Genomic DNA, 15028 nt, shown 5'->3' on the forward strand with positions numbered 1-15028 from the left:
CATTAAACTCCTTATGGGAGAGAGGAAAAAAGAACTACAGGAACTCTCTGTTAAAATTGACAAAGTCAAATTGGACATTATCGGTTTACCAACACTAGAAGGGTTGCCCAAATTAGTTGAAGATATGGTGAGAAAATTGAGAAAACATGAGAAAGGCATAATGATAAGGAAAAATAAAAAGTTCCTTAGAGATAAGGTTGACTATTTGGAAAATAGGCAAAAGGACTGGAAAGACAAAAAGTCAGATCAAGTTGTCAAAACAGACAGAAATGTCTGTGAACAGATTTCACAGAAATCTGCAAGTTTAGAACAAAAAAAAAAAGGTCCAAAAAAATAATAAAAAGCCTATGTCAGCGGGTGCAATACCTAAAAAACCCAAAAATTTGAAGAAATCTCATTATGTAGAGAATATTCAAAGATCTACTGTAACAAAGATCTACATAGACCAGTAAATGAAAATATCAAAAGAGATCACTCTAATAATAGACCCTCTAATCAACATAAATATAGAGAGAGGAGTCAAAGTGACAACTGGTCAATGGTAGGCAAAAATGGTAAATCCAAGGATGTAAAACATAAATATAAACATCAAAGGAAAAACCAATATGCCAGTAGAGGGGACAAAAGTATTGCATTTGAATTACCAGTTTCAAATAAGTTTCATCAATTAAAAGATAGAGCTGACGGTAATGAAAGTGATATAAATGAAGATAATAATGATTGTTTTTTTCAGAAATCGATCAAAAACAAGCCCAACAGACCAAGTTGGGACCTAGACAATCCCCCCTCAAAACCCCTGCAAAAAATGAATCGAAAAAGGGGTTACTCAGACGAGGTAAGAGAGGAGGGAGAAAGCCCGCCCACAAAGAGGGGATCCCTGAGCCATTGACACTAACCAGTAATGGGATCTTTAACTTATCTTCATTGATTATAGATAAAGATCTCTTTCAAGTGCTTAAGAAGGGCTTTACGTTTGCCCCTTCTAGAGAATCAAATGAATTTGATCTCTATATTGATCTTCAAAAATATTTAAGAAAAATGACTTTACAGCGTCATTATAGTAGCAATAAGGCTACATCAGATCAAATTTCTCACAATGAGGCAATTGATATTACAGTTGATCAGATGGCTATTATTGAAGATCTAGAAGCACTACTGAAAGAGAGTGACCCTGACTTTGTCAACTTTGGAAGTTACACACATACTGGTTTCAAACCAAATTCTGTATTTTTCCCATATGCCTCAAGAGGACACAATATAGAATTATTTGGAAAACTGGTTGAACAGGATTTCAGAGATATGTGTAAGAAAAAACAACTAGGATTATATTCCAATTTAATTTGGGATGAATAAAAAAGTATTAAACAACTAAAGTCCAATCCAGACATTGTATTAAGGTCAGCTGATAAGGGAGGCGGAATAGTCCTCTTGAATACTGAGGACTATTTTAAGGAAGCTCATCGCCTTTTACAGGAACCCATCTCATATGTCACATTAAAGAGGGACCCCACAAAGGAATTTTTGAGTCTCATTAAAACGCATTTGTATGGAGCTCTGGAATTTGGTATTATTTCTAAGTTGGAGTATCAATATTTGTTCACGGAGACTCCCACTGTTCCAATATTTTATTATATCCCCAAGATACACAAATCTCTCACTTCCCCACCCGGACGTCCCATTATTTCCGGGATTAATTCCCTCACTTCTAATTTATCCACCTATATTGATTTTTTTCTACAACCAATGGTCACTTCACTACCATCTCACCTTAAAGATACCACTATGGTTTTACAATTGTTTGATTGTTTCGTTTGGGAAGATAATTATAGATTAGCCACATTAGATGTTCAATCACTATACACCAGTATCCCTCACAAAAAAGGGGTAGAAGCAATTAGACACTTTTTATTGACACAACATTTGCCCCGTCATTCGCCAATTTGTATATGGGACAGTGGGAGTCTCTGGTGATCTTTTGATGTACTCCTCCGCAGCTTAAGCTGTGGAGGAGATACATCGATGACATTATTATTGTGTGGGAGGGGACAGAAGATTCCTATCTTGAGTTTGTCACAAATCTGAACAATAATGATTTTAATTTAAAATTTAGTGGTGAAAATAGCTCAGTAAGCATTCATTATCTCGATTTAGAGATTTACATTGAGGCCAAAACTGTACATACTAAAACGCATTTTAAGGCTACAAATGTAAATTCATATTTAGACCCATTTAGTTGTCATGATAAGAGATGGGTCCAAAATATTCCCTTTAATCAATTTCTCAGGTTAAAGAGAAATGATTCTAAGGCTGTGGATTATGAAGAACAATCTTTCTTTTTAAAGAAAAGATTCCTAGACTAAGAATATGATAGCGATTTAGTAAACTCTTCGCTCAAAAAACTAGAAAGGATTCCTAGGAAATCTTTGATGAAATATCATCATAAAAAAAGTGAGAAGAGACAAAATCAAATCCCAGCATTTATTACTCAATTTAGTGATACCCATTACAATGTTAGAAAAATTCTGCAAAAACATTGGGGGATATTTAAAGCTGATCCCATTTTGGGTCCCCAACTAAAGTCTAAACCAGGGATAGTGTTCAAACGAGCACCTAACCTTAAACACATTCTGGCTCCAAGTCAAGTCTCCAGAGAGGCCATCGTATCTGGAGATATTAAAACTCGCCTAGGAGTTAAAGGCACGTACAAATGCGGAAAGTGTAAAGCATGTAACCATATCTGTCAAGGGAAAACAGTTACATCAGGAGTTACTAACAAGGTCTACAATATTACAAGTTTCATTAATTGTCAGACAACGCATGTGGTCTATGCCTTACAGTGTAGCTGTAATTTACAGTACATTGGTAAGACAAAAAGACCGTTTAAAATGCGCATGTTAGAGCACCTGAGAAATGTTAAAAACATACCAAAAATAATAGCAAAGGGTATGCCATTAACTCCGCTTTGGAAACACTTTTAAGAAGTGCATAACAGTGAACCTGGTTGTATTAAATTTAAGGGGCTTGAAAGTGTATCACTAGGTAGTAGACAGGGAAATAGAGATAATCATTTATTGAAACGGGGGCAATTTTGGATTTATGAAATGCATACCAGACATCCCTATGGTTTCAATGAATTTATTGAATTGACTCCTTTTTTAAGATGAGGTATTCCGTTTTTAATAAAATGAATTTATTAACATTTATTTGCATTAACATTTATGTATGTTTTTATATTTATTTGTTTTTATTTAATCATTTGTTCTTTTTTCTTTTATTCATATACAGGTTTCAGCATGATTTGTTTACATAGTATATCATTTATGTTGTTAGAGGTCTTTTTCCTGCATTTTTTCATAGGGGTGAGTGCAATGATTAAATTATACTTGCACACATCCCCCACATGAGTTGCCATACACCCTGTTGCCTAGTAACCTTATTTCAAGGTGTTTCAATCAGCGTAGCAATTAGGCAAAGTAAGGGTGTTTCTCTGAGGGGGCTGGTTTCTTCAATCAGTTGCCGCCTATCAGTTGCCGCCTATACGCGCGGATGACGCTGTACGTGACCTCCTGACAAAGTACTTGGTACGAAATGCGTAGAGGTCACGACAGGTCATCCTGCGTGTGTATGCTGGTAAGCTGAGACGGAGCCTGCAGGAGACAGCAGCGGTTTTATCCATCTCCGCGGTGCCGAGATCCGGATCCTGTGCAGATACCGCGAGTCTGCTGACTGTCTCAGTGTGAGTGTCCGTTTCCCCTTGCCAGTGCCCAACCTTATGGCGGTTTCTATACAAATCTGTTGATAGGTTGTTTTCATGTTTGTTTTTTTCTTTCATGTTTTTTATAGAAATTTTACTGTATTTGTATACTGTGCAGCTTAGGGTTTAGTCACCATCAGGTGTTCTCTTTGGTAGTACTTAGCCGTCCAGCTGCACAGCTGTTCTGAGGTGGGGTTGGATCCCCTCAGTTTTTGTGTATTTTTAATAAATTACCTTCCACTAATCCCTGGTGCGCATTTGTGCATTTTTTTATTATCTCGTATTTCAGGGTGCCTTCCCCCCTCTCTAAGGGGGGTTCACCTAGATTTGAGAGTTTCTGGGGAGACGCTTCATGTACATGCTGCAAAGAGATCATCCACACCATCACACAGCACGAGCGCTGAATATCCTGTTTTTTCTACCCAGTAATAATAGAGGTTAATCATATAAATTAATCTTGGGAATACAACAAAATTAGAATCTGGTAACTGGTAAACTGCCACACGGTCCACCTAGGCTCACGTAATCGTTCTTGTCTTGGTCATGTCGGCTGTCCCGTTCAGTCGTCCACTGAGAGGAGTGCAGCGGCACTCAGTACAGTGTTGCCAGATGGGGGGGTTTTCTCCAAATTTGGAGGTTTTTAAAGGCCTTGGCGAGAATTTTTGCAATAACTTTTCTTTGGGGGTTTTTTTGTGGAGCAAAATATTAACCGCATAGATTTTGGAGGCAAACGATGTGTCAACTTACGATTAAATTATACGCGCATCACTGTATGAACTTGTCACATCATTAATTTGGATACCAAACGCTATATTGTTTGTGATAACTGATAAGGGAATCACCCTAGAGTTTCATTTTATTTATGACCGATTCTAAGGTATTATGTAAAAAGTGAATGACAATTGACTGTCATGTATATTATAGTACTTAAATAAAAAGACATGTCACTGTCTTTTTATTTACTGTATGTACTATTTTAATAGTGTGATTATGTTAAGTTTATTTTAGGTCTAGTTTAATTATTAGTTCAGCATGAGTGTTTTTTTCCTCACGTGGTGGTAGTGAGTTTATTTCATCACGTGACACAAGGCAGCCTCATGGCCTGCATCCACACGCTACTACGCGGGTTCGAGTCCGCTGATGCAACTAATTTATACTGCTCTCCAAGCAACTCCACTTTTCAGTTTACAAATTCTGAGACAAAATCCATCTATATTAATTAAAGCATGAAAGCACAAGATTCAGCGGTAAGCTAATAATTAAATTGTTTGCATCATGTTGTGCCTGTGATATGTGTTAATGTGTTGATTACCACATAATATACAAACAAAATATTCTTTTTATTTCTGTATTATACAGACCTCAAGAACCAAGATGAAATGTTTTCAGTTAAGTGGTGCATAAAAGCGAAAACTATCATAAAAGAAACATAGAAGACTTTGGATTTAGTGTCCAAGACAGCAAAGCTGACTGATTTCTTCACACAAGTTCCACAACATGATATACCGATTCTGGATCAAAACCAATCTCCATCATCAGAAGTGGACACAAATACCACTTTGATCACTTCAAAATCAAAATATGATGACGTTGGAATCACCAAGGTGTCACAAGCAGGTTCATCTAGCACATGTCTCACTACTGATTTCACTTTGCCTGTAAATTCTCTTGATACCTCTACTTGAAATGTTGATTAAAGTTGCTTTACAAGACATTCTAGGGTTGAAATAATTGCTGAAAATGAAAGTTTAGTGGACCATGGTGATGGTGGTGAAATGATTCAGTCTGCAAAAGATGAAGTAAATATAGCAAAAGATCCAGGGTTGTGGCTTGATTTCTCTGCTGATGATGTGGCTTATTGGATTGCTTGTGGACCCAGTGACTGTCAACATCACAATGGGCCATTTGACAAGTCTTACCAGCATTTCAGTATTGGCAAACCTTCAAGATACTCTTCACAAAAGCCAATGGTGAGAAATACAAGAGAGAGTGGATATTGTATTCACCATCAACAGGATCAGTTTACTGTTTGTTTGTAAACGGTTTGCTCCTACAAAATTCTCACATTTTGTTATGGAAGGGTTCAGTGACTGGCGAAATACTATTTTAATTGATCATCATGAAAAAAGCACTATTCACGTGACTCTATGCGAACATACTTAACTCGCAGACAAGGTGCAGTTGGAAAAACAAATTCAGGAACAGTGTGATTACTGGGAACATGTCTTGAGGGGTGTCATAGCTGTGATTCGTATGTTAGCTGAACGTGGCTAGGCTTTTCGAGGTTCATCATATGTGGAATAAAAAATAATAATATAGTGTAGTAATTTCTACATGAATGACAACTAGGTAATCATAGAAATGGGGACTCACACTTTCCCAAATGGGTATCAGCAGTGGGTATATCAATGTGATCTGAGTTCTTCCCACTAGTAGAAGGCAACTGGTCTCAGAAGGATTCCCCCGGTGTGACAGAGATGACACTCTTAGTGCAACATTGCATGTTCAAAATGTATATATTTAAACAATAAGAATTGCACTTACATTTGCATTATGTGCATAGACACATAAAACTATAGATGAGTGGCTTAGGTGTACACAATCAGCCCCTGCTGTTTTGAGTCTGTATCTATCATTAGCTGACCAACTGTGCACTTCACAAGATGAATTTGAAAGATATTAAGCAGCTACAAAGGAAATGCTATCCCTTTGGGAGAAGCGCAGGGATTCACTTTCTGTTTTGCACTTTTGTATGGCCAGTTTCTTCACTAGCTGCATGCTCTTTACATGGAGAAGCGCAGTGATTATATATTTGTTTTACAATATTTGTTTTACAAAGGAAATGCTACCAGATGTTGATTACAAGGCAGCTCAATCTTGCAAATGTATCAGAAAGAAGGTACGGTACCCAATGACAGAGATGCACCAGAAGTATATCTGAATGCCCGAGATAAATTTCATATCACCACCTTTTACACAACTGTTGAGAAACTTTAAACTGAGATGAGAAGAAGAGGAGCCATATACAAAGAAATAGCAGAGAGATTTTCTTTTCTAAGTGATATGCCATAATGTCACTTCATCATCTACTGAAATTGAAAGGTATTCTCAGTGTTGTCAAAAGCTGATTGATGCTTACCCAGAGGACTTGAACACTAATTTCTCAGCTGAGCTTCAGCAGTTTCACTCATATGTGCGTCATAAGTTCAGTGCAACAAAAAATGTAAAAACAAGAACTTTATAAAATAAATATAGAAGACAATATTGAGTGTGCCTTTCCAAATGTAGACATTTGCGTTCGTATATTTTTAACATTAATGGTGACAAATTGCTCAGCTGAGCGTTCATTTTCTCAGTTGAAGTATATTAAAAATCCCAACAGAACAACTATGCAACAAGGCAGGCTGGATGCCTTATCTCTACTAAGTATAGAAGCAGATGTGTTACGTAAGATTAGTTTTGAGGATCTGATCAAAGTCTTTACAATTAGAAAAAGTAGGAGAAAACTTTTCAAATGTAAATAAAGTGGAAGTATACAAAAATAAACATTATTTTCCCTCTTACTGTAAGTTTTGTTTCATTTCGAAAAATAACATTTTATTTTACGGTTTATTATTGTTTATATTTTGAATTAGATATATGTGGGGGCACCAAAATCTTTTAAGTGTATGGGCCTCTAAAGGTCTTAATCCGGCCCTGTCCAACATACCTATCCATGATGAGTGCAGGGTCCAATAAACAACCTTCTTGCCAGCTCTTGAAATAAAGCAATCATTAATGCTTAGTGTGTGTTGAACTGAATTCTTACATTATTTATGGTCGTTGAATTAGAATGGGTAATTGGCAGTCATAAATTCATATATTTCTTATCTGTTCTGTTTTGTACAGAACTATAGATCATATCAGCATAACTTAGGTTTAGGTTTTGTGTCACTCCTAAAGACTGACATGCTTCATCCAAATTTTCTGTGTTATGAGGTCTAAATTTAAAAAGCATAATTATTTTACTGAAGTGAGTCACCGGTCATTGAACAAAGAAAGACACAGTTTTAAATGATAAATGTTTTCCTTACACACCATCTTGGATTCTCACACTTGCATATTACAGTAGTCTAGGCTTCAAGGACACAATGCATAATAAGTGTACATATTCAGTGCGACACCTGGCGACTGTGTAGTAAACATGAGTAAAATTAATAGGAATGTATACTAACATACATGTGACAAGAAAAATGTATTATAGAGCTTGAAAGACATACCGAAAAAAAAGAATATATACAAATATTTATATTATCTTTATAATCAATAACAGGAAAAAAAGTTAAGCATTTACACCTTTGCACAAGATTCAATAATGCACATTCAATTAACATATGTTATGTGTCACCGATTATAGGTCTATCATCATGGGCAATTGGGCATGAACGCACACAACATATGCTACCTTCAAGAGGTAAGTGCAAATACTGTACATGAATTAGTCAATTTGTGACATACAGTAATATACTCCTCACTACCTTTTCCGTGCAATGGATGGGAAAAGTGCAATCCAAGCCTAATGGCAATTGCATACACTATCTGAAAACTTTTTCATGAATGCTTTTTTAAATGCATGTTACTTTTAACAATGCTCATCATGTAAATATTATTCACTAATTCAATATATTAATATGTTACTAACATTTGTGAGCTACAGTATGTGCGTATCTAAAATAAACTTGCCTCATACATATTTTTTTTATTTATAACTTTCAAAATTTGGAGTGCAAATGTCGTATAATACTGCACTTGTCATACACCATACCAAATACATTGTAATTAACTAAGAAATAGAATAGTACTATAATTATCAGTATTCCTTTTAACAGCAAAATATCAAGAATCATACATTATTTATACACCAGCATCATGCTTCTTACCTGGAGAAGCACAGTGAATATACAGTATATATTTATTTTATTAATAGCAAAGCTGGAGTGTTCTTGTTATATTTTTGTAAGTGTTCTTTGCTCACTTAATGCACCTCATTGATTACCCTCTTCAGTCGCTGCAGAGGATGGGACATGTCAAGAAGATTTGGAACCGATATATACACTGGTGTTAGAGCAAACAGTACAAGATCCCAGCTCCGGAAACAATTGATCCTCTTCAATAACCCCCTGTAGCTCCACATGCAGCCATGATGAGTGTTTCACAGGAGACCATGCAGCTACGCAAGAAATGCATCGGAAGCAACTGATGCATAAACTTGCCCTGCTTAACCAAGATGTAGCACAGATGTTTAGGAGCTTTCGGGTTCACACGCACAGTGCAAAAAAAGAGCTGCTTTGGATCAAAAAATTATGAGGCAGCTAAAAATATCCAAAACGAACGTCTACAGGCCAATAAGGAAAAAAATGCTGTACTGGAAAAACGGTAGATTTCACACAACCGTTTGGGAACAAATATGACAAAGATCTCATCATAAATATTACATACTGTAGTAATGATAAGGTGCTGCCTTTTAAATGAGGCCATCATAATTTTGAGGCCAAAAATAAGTTCCATAAAGTAAGTGAACGAACACCAACAGTGTCAACACCTGCTACTGGTGCTAGCACCTCTATATCTGCCATGCAACTATCTCCTGCACAACGAGGTGCGCACACATGAGAAGGTGGAAGAGTCAACACACGGCAAACTCAGCAGAACCACATCCTGGCTAAGGGAGCGCAGAAATAAGTGTTTATACCACCTATCAAACAAAAAAAGGGGGTCACAACGCTCACCAAATAAATCGGTATTGGGTATTTGAAGTTGCCTATGTTGCCAAGATTGGCAACTGGTGCTACCTATGTGCTGTGATAATGTCGGTTTATCAAAAAAGGACAACAGTTTAGGAGATAACTGTTATTCCAAAGGAAGCACATTTGAGTGGTGCACTCTCAAGCGGTTAAAACTTAACTTTTATTTCTACATTCGGAATATATATGTATACACACAACAATACATTTGACATGTGTATGTTTAAAAATAAACAAATAAAATAACAGGGTGTGAAGTATAATTATTTCTGCTGTGATAGTGTTATTGTGTGAAAGTACAAGACTGTGTGTTATTGGGTAGTAATCCAATGGAGTAGTGGTGTCTTATAGTGCAAGATGTATGAGCAAGATGGAGATGTCTGGACTATATGCTAGATATGAAAGTCACGTGGAGCGTGACGCAGCTCTAACATCACTGTCAATTATTACTCCTCATCATTCATTTATGCTAGTCTCCATATAATACACAAGTGGGTGGGCTGTGAAAGATGACAATAGTGATCCAAGTGTCGTTGGTGTTGGAGTGTGTAATGTTGAGGTGCAGTGGAGATATAATTCTAAATGCTAGATATGAAAGTCATGTGGAGCATGACGCAGCTCTAACATCACTGTCAATTATTACTCCTCAAACAATTAATTTTAAGCTAATCTCCACAGTGTAATGACCTGCACATAATATTGGTAATGATGTTTGTAAATATTGCAGGTTGTCTATTGATGAATGTTTGGTGTGATCAGTGGTATGATTGAATATGTGTTCATAGAGAAAATCTCTATGATGTTATGGGAGAGGAGTATGCCTTGATGCCCTCAATCAGAGTTACAACATAAATGTGCCAAAATTCAATGGGGCCTATTCACTAAGCTACGTTAAGTAGCGCTGAAATGAGTTACATCGCTCGGGCGAAAAAGGGTGAAGCCATAAGCGCTATTCACTAAGGCTGTTTGGCGCGTTTTCGGCCTGCCTTGCCCAAAAGGGCCATATCGCGCGAGCACCTTCTTCCCCCCTGATATCGTGCTTAAAGTTAGATAGCACGATAACTATTATAAGCAAAGCAGCCTGTAAGAACTGCATGGAGACGCTGCGTCTCAATGCACGCTTTTACAGGCGATCGTGCTGTCCAAATATGATTTTTAATACTAGTGTACATGAGCAGGGGGTCTCCTGAGCTGAACCGCATTGGTTTCAGGTCCGGGGACCCCCTACTTCAAGGATATATAGGCCCCGTTATGGGGTGCCGGTATCCCCTGCAGAATGTAAATGTCCCGGTCACGTGACACGGGAGCTTTACAAGTGCAGGGGATACCGGCCTATATCTTCTGAAGTAGGGGGCCCCGGACCTGAAACCAATGCAGTTCAGCTCAGGAGACCCCCTGCACATCTACACTAGTATTAAAACACACATAACAATAAATAATAATTCATTACCGTAGCGGATAGCCGCTATGGTAATGAAGCTGCATTAAAGTACATTTTAATAATAGTGTGTGGGAGCAGAGGGTCCCCTGAGCTGAACCGCATTGATTAATGGCTCAGGGACCCCCTGTTTCCCAAGTTACAGACCCCGGTATGGGGCATCGGTGCCAGTGTCGGCGCCATCTTTATAGCATCCAAGACGCAACGTGGGCTCTATAAAGATGGCGGCGACACTGGCACCAATGCCCCAAACCGGGGCCTGTAACTCAGGAAGCAGGGGGTCCCTGAGCCACAAATCAATGTGGTTCAGCTCAGGGGACCCCCTACTCCTGCACACTATTAATAAAAATACATTAAAGCAGCTTCATTACCTTAGCGGCTATCCGCTAAGGCAATGAAGGGGTTAAGGCATAATAGCATGTTTATTGGGGACAATTGCCCCCCAATAAACATAGCAATATACAACACACATCCCCCCTGCCCCCTAACACATACAGTACAGTAATGGGCAAAAAAACTATTATCCACATATTGATAATAATGCATTTGCCCATTTTAAATACATATAAATTACAATAAATACAGTGAATACATATTACACTTACCTTTTCCAGGCACCCACGATGAAGGCCGTCTTCATCCTCATCTTCATCCTGCCCATGTCCCTCCAGTGCTGCAAAACATACTGTACACAAGAATAAAAATAGCCCCTAACACCTTAATCACCTTAGCGATCATTAACCGCTACAGACATTAAGGGGTTAACCCACCCTCACCCACTAACCCAGGAGGGAGGCCTACAGTAAATGACCTCCCCCACTACCTATCCTGTGAGGCCTACCCACCCTCACTCACTAAACCACTAACCAAGGCGGGAGGCCTACCCACATACCCTTGGGGCCAATACCCCCTTCCCCCACCCCCAATACCCACAAGAAAAACAATAAACAGCCGCACAATAAACATCATTATATTTATTCTATACATAACCCACCCCCTGTGCCCCCCATAAATACATGATTTATCATTTTACATACAGGGTTAATACCCCAGGCCCACGGGAGTCCCCGGTGGGCCTGACAGGTCACCTCACAGACCTACAGTAGCCCAGCACCATGTTTCAAACAGGGTCTGGAGGCCTGCGGGTGGAAACCGCCAGGCACCATGGTCCACCAGGTGGTCTCCGCGGGTCACCGTGGGCCATATTGGGGTCCCCACGGGTAGGCCCGTGGCTCTCTGGGGGGCCCCAGGTCAGACCCACAGGTGTCTGAGGGGCCTCGGGTGGTTCCCACGGGGGTCTTGGGACCCACGGGTGGTCCGTACGGGTCCGCTGTGCCCCCACAGATGTGGGGTCACCAGTTCTTCCCTGCAGGTGTCCCCCGTTGACCCGGCAGCCTGCTACCCGTGGAAAGCCCGAGGAGACCTCAGGTGGTCTCCAGAGGTCTCCCACAGACCAAAAATGAACCAACGCTGTACTGCACCGACACACTTTATTCGAGCAAATACCCAGTATGTACCTGGCAGATACCTGGAATGCGCCGCTCCTCACCTCTGACAAGCCCCGTTGCGTTTGCCTTCCCAGCCTGGGTTCATGCCTGGCTGACGGGCGGCTGATCTGTTAAATGATAATGATTAGGATTTAATAGGCTGAAATGCTTCGCGTGTCTACCAGATGGCATAAATTCATGAATTGTAATGCAGTATATATATATATACTGTGCAGTATTGCAGCCAGCGGGAATAAAATGCTTCAATCCCTGCCTGGAAAATACCTCAATGCACTCGGGCAGAAAACAGTCACAAACCTCAATACACCCGGGTATACCCGAATTCGTGGGACTAGCCGAGCTCGAATAAAGTGTGTCGCCAGTGTATGTAAAAAAAATAAACCTGACCTATACATTAAATATATCAATCCCCCAACACATACAGTACAATAATGTGCAAAATAACTATTATCCAGATATGGATAACAGATTATTTGGCCATTATGAAACACATAAAACATGCATAAATCAAAACATGAATTCTTAATCTTAAAATCACCAGCAGCACTTGTAAAAAATAAACCAACAAACCAGCAGCTACACAAATGTATATGAAATGTCACACAATTGCATTGAGTGTGTACATGATGCAATTAATCTGTGCATCATGTAACACTATGCAAAATATATGTAAAAATTAAATATACTATGATCAATGTCCCCTAACCAACAATGCCATTATGAAAATCACATAGAAACTAAGCAACATAAATACATTTACCATCTATCAATTAAGCCATTTCCTAAACCAATTACAATACAATACAAATCAATTATATAATTCCCTATTCAATTCCTAAAGCCAAACCATTGCCAAAATAATTTTAATTGAAAGTAACCACCATCATTCTAATCTAACTACCAGAAATAAGCCATTAAAACTAACCTGTAACTAAATACAAATTACATTATTCACACCAATGTATAAATAAAGCTGATAAATACATTAGACATACATGAAAAGAACATAAACATTAGCAAAACAATCAATTATTATCCCTGTATGTCTATCCATATAGATAGATATACATAACATACAGGGGCAATAATAGAGCATAAAAAACAATGCATTTACATACAAAAATCACATGGAATACACCCATTCAGTGTTTGTGAATGTATGTATATCTTAAACCCTTACAATCCACAACGGTGTCTTCTTTCTTCTCTTTGTAATCCTTTCCGTCAGTCTTGGGGTCTTCTTTTCTTCTTTGGGGTCTTCTCCAGCTTCTTCCATCTTCTTCTGCCACGCCCTTCTTTTCTTCTTAGGAGGGGAGTTGTTCCCTCCTCGGTGTCTCTCTTCAAAATGAGGCGACATAGGCTTTTATAGGCCTATGACGTCACATTTTGATCAAATGTTTCCCACGGCCCTGATTGGGCCGTGAAAAACACGTGATTTGGAAATAAAAAAAAAAAAATGATGACGTCATTTAAAGGCAATGACGCCAGCCAATCAGAATGGCTGAGTTTCAATTGCCTTTAAGATGACATCATCAAAACAAAGATGGCCGGGGACACATGGTACTGTAGCCAATCAGAGCGTGGGAACTACATCCTTACCTCATTGGCTCTAGTAGACCATGTGACAGAGGCTTTGGGGAGAACTGATGTGACGTAATTTAAAGCCTGTCACATGGTACTAGAGACAATCAGAGTTGGGATGTATTTCCCACGCTCTGATTGGCTACCGTACCATGTGAGGCCGGCCATCTTTCTTTTCATGAGATCATCTTAAAGGCAATTGAAGCACAGCCATTCTGATTGGCTGGCTTCATTGCCTTTAAATGACGACATCAATTTTTTTTTATTGTCGGCCAAAGCACATAGTTTTTACAGCCCAATCAGGACTGTGAGAAACATATGACGAAAATGTGACGTCATAGGCCTATAAAAGCCTATGTCATCTCTTTTTGAAGCTAGACGCCGAAGAGGAAAGACCTCCTATGGAAGAAAGAAGATCAGGGCGTGGCGGATGAAGATAAGAAGACCCAGAAGAAGACAGAAGAAGACGGAGAAGACCCCCACTATAGATTACAAATAGAAGAAAGAAGATACAGACACTTGTGGATTGTAAGGGTTTATATTTTTATGGTTACAGTGGCGACATATCTTATTCTCACGTTTCCCGCACGGCAGGATGCGTGCGGGAAGCGTGGTGACACGGCTTGTAGCGGCGTCACTGTGATGTCACAGTCACGTGCGCGCCCGGCTTCCCCGGCTTCCCCGACACCCCTGGAGTTTAAAGTGAGGTAAGCGGGGGTGCGGGGAAGCGGAGGGGCAAAGCAGGAGCCGAGTTCGGGGTCGGGAAGGGGGGATAAAATGCACGCGAAGTGGAGAGGGGGTGCGCGGAGGAATCCAGCGGAATCCAGCTGGAGTAGATCCCGGAGTGCCGCCGGTAAAGGTAGCAATAAAAGCTGCCGCTGCTGTACCTGGTTCCTGTTGTTGGATTACCTGTTCGAGAGCTTACCGGTTCCCCTTGATTTCGGTGAGTGGTTCATCTAATGGT

The sequence above is a fragment of the Ascaphus truei genome, chromosome 4 (genome assembly GCF_040206685.1).
Source record: "Ascaphus truei isolate aAscTru1 chromosome 4, aAscTru1.hap1, whole genome shotgun sequence".
Lineage (NCBI taxonomy): Eukaryota > Metazoa > Chordata > Amphibia > Anura > Ascaphidae > Ascaphus > Ascaphus truei.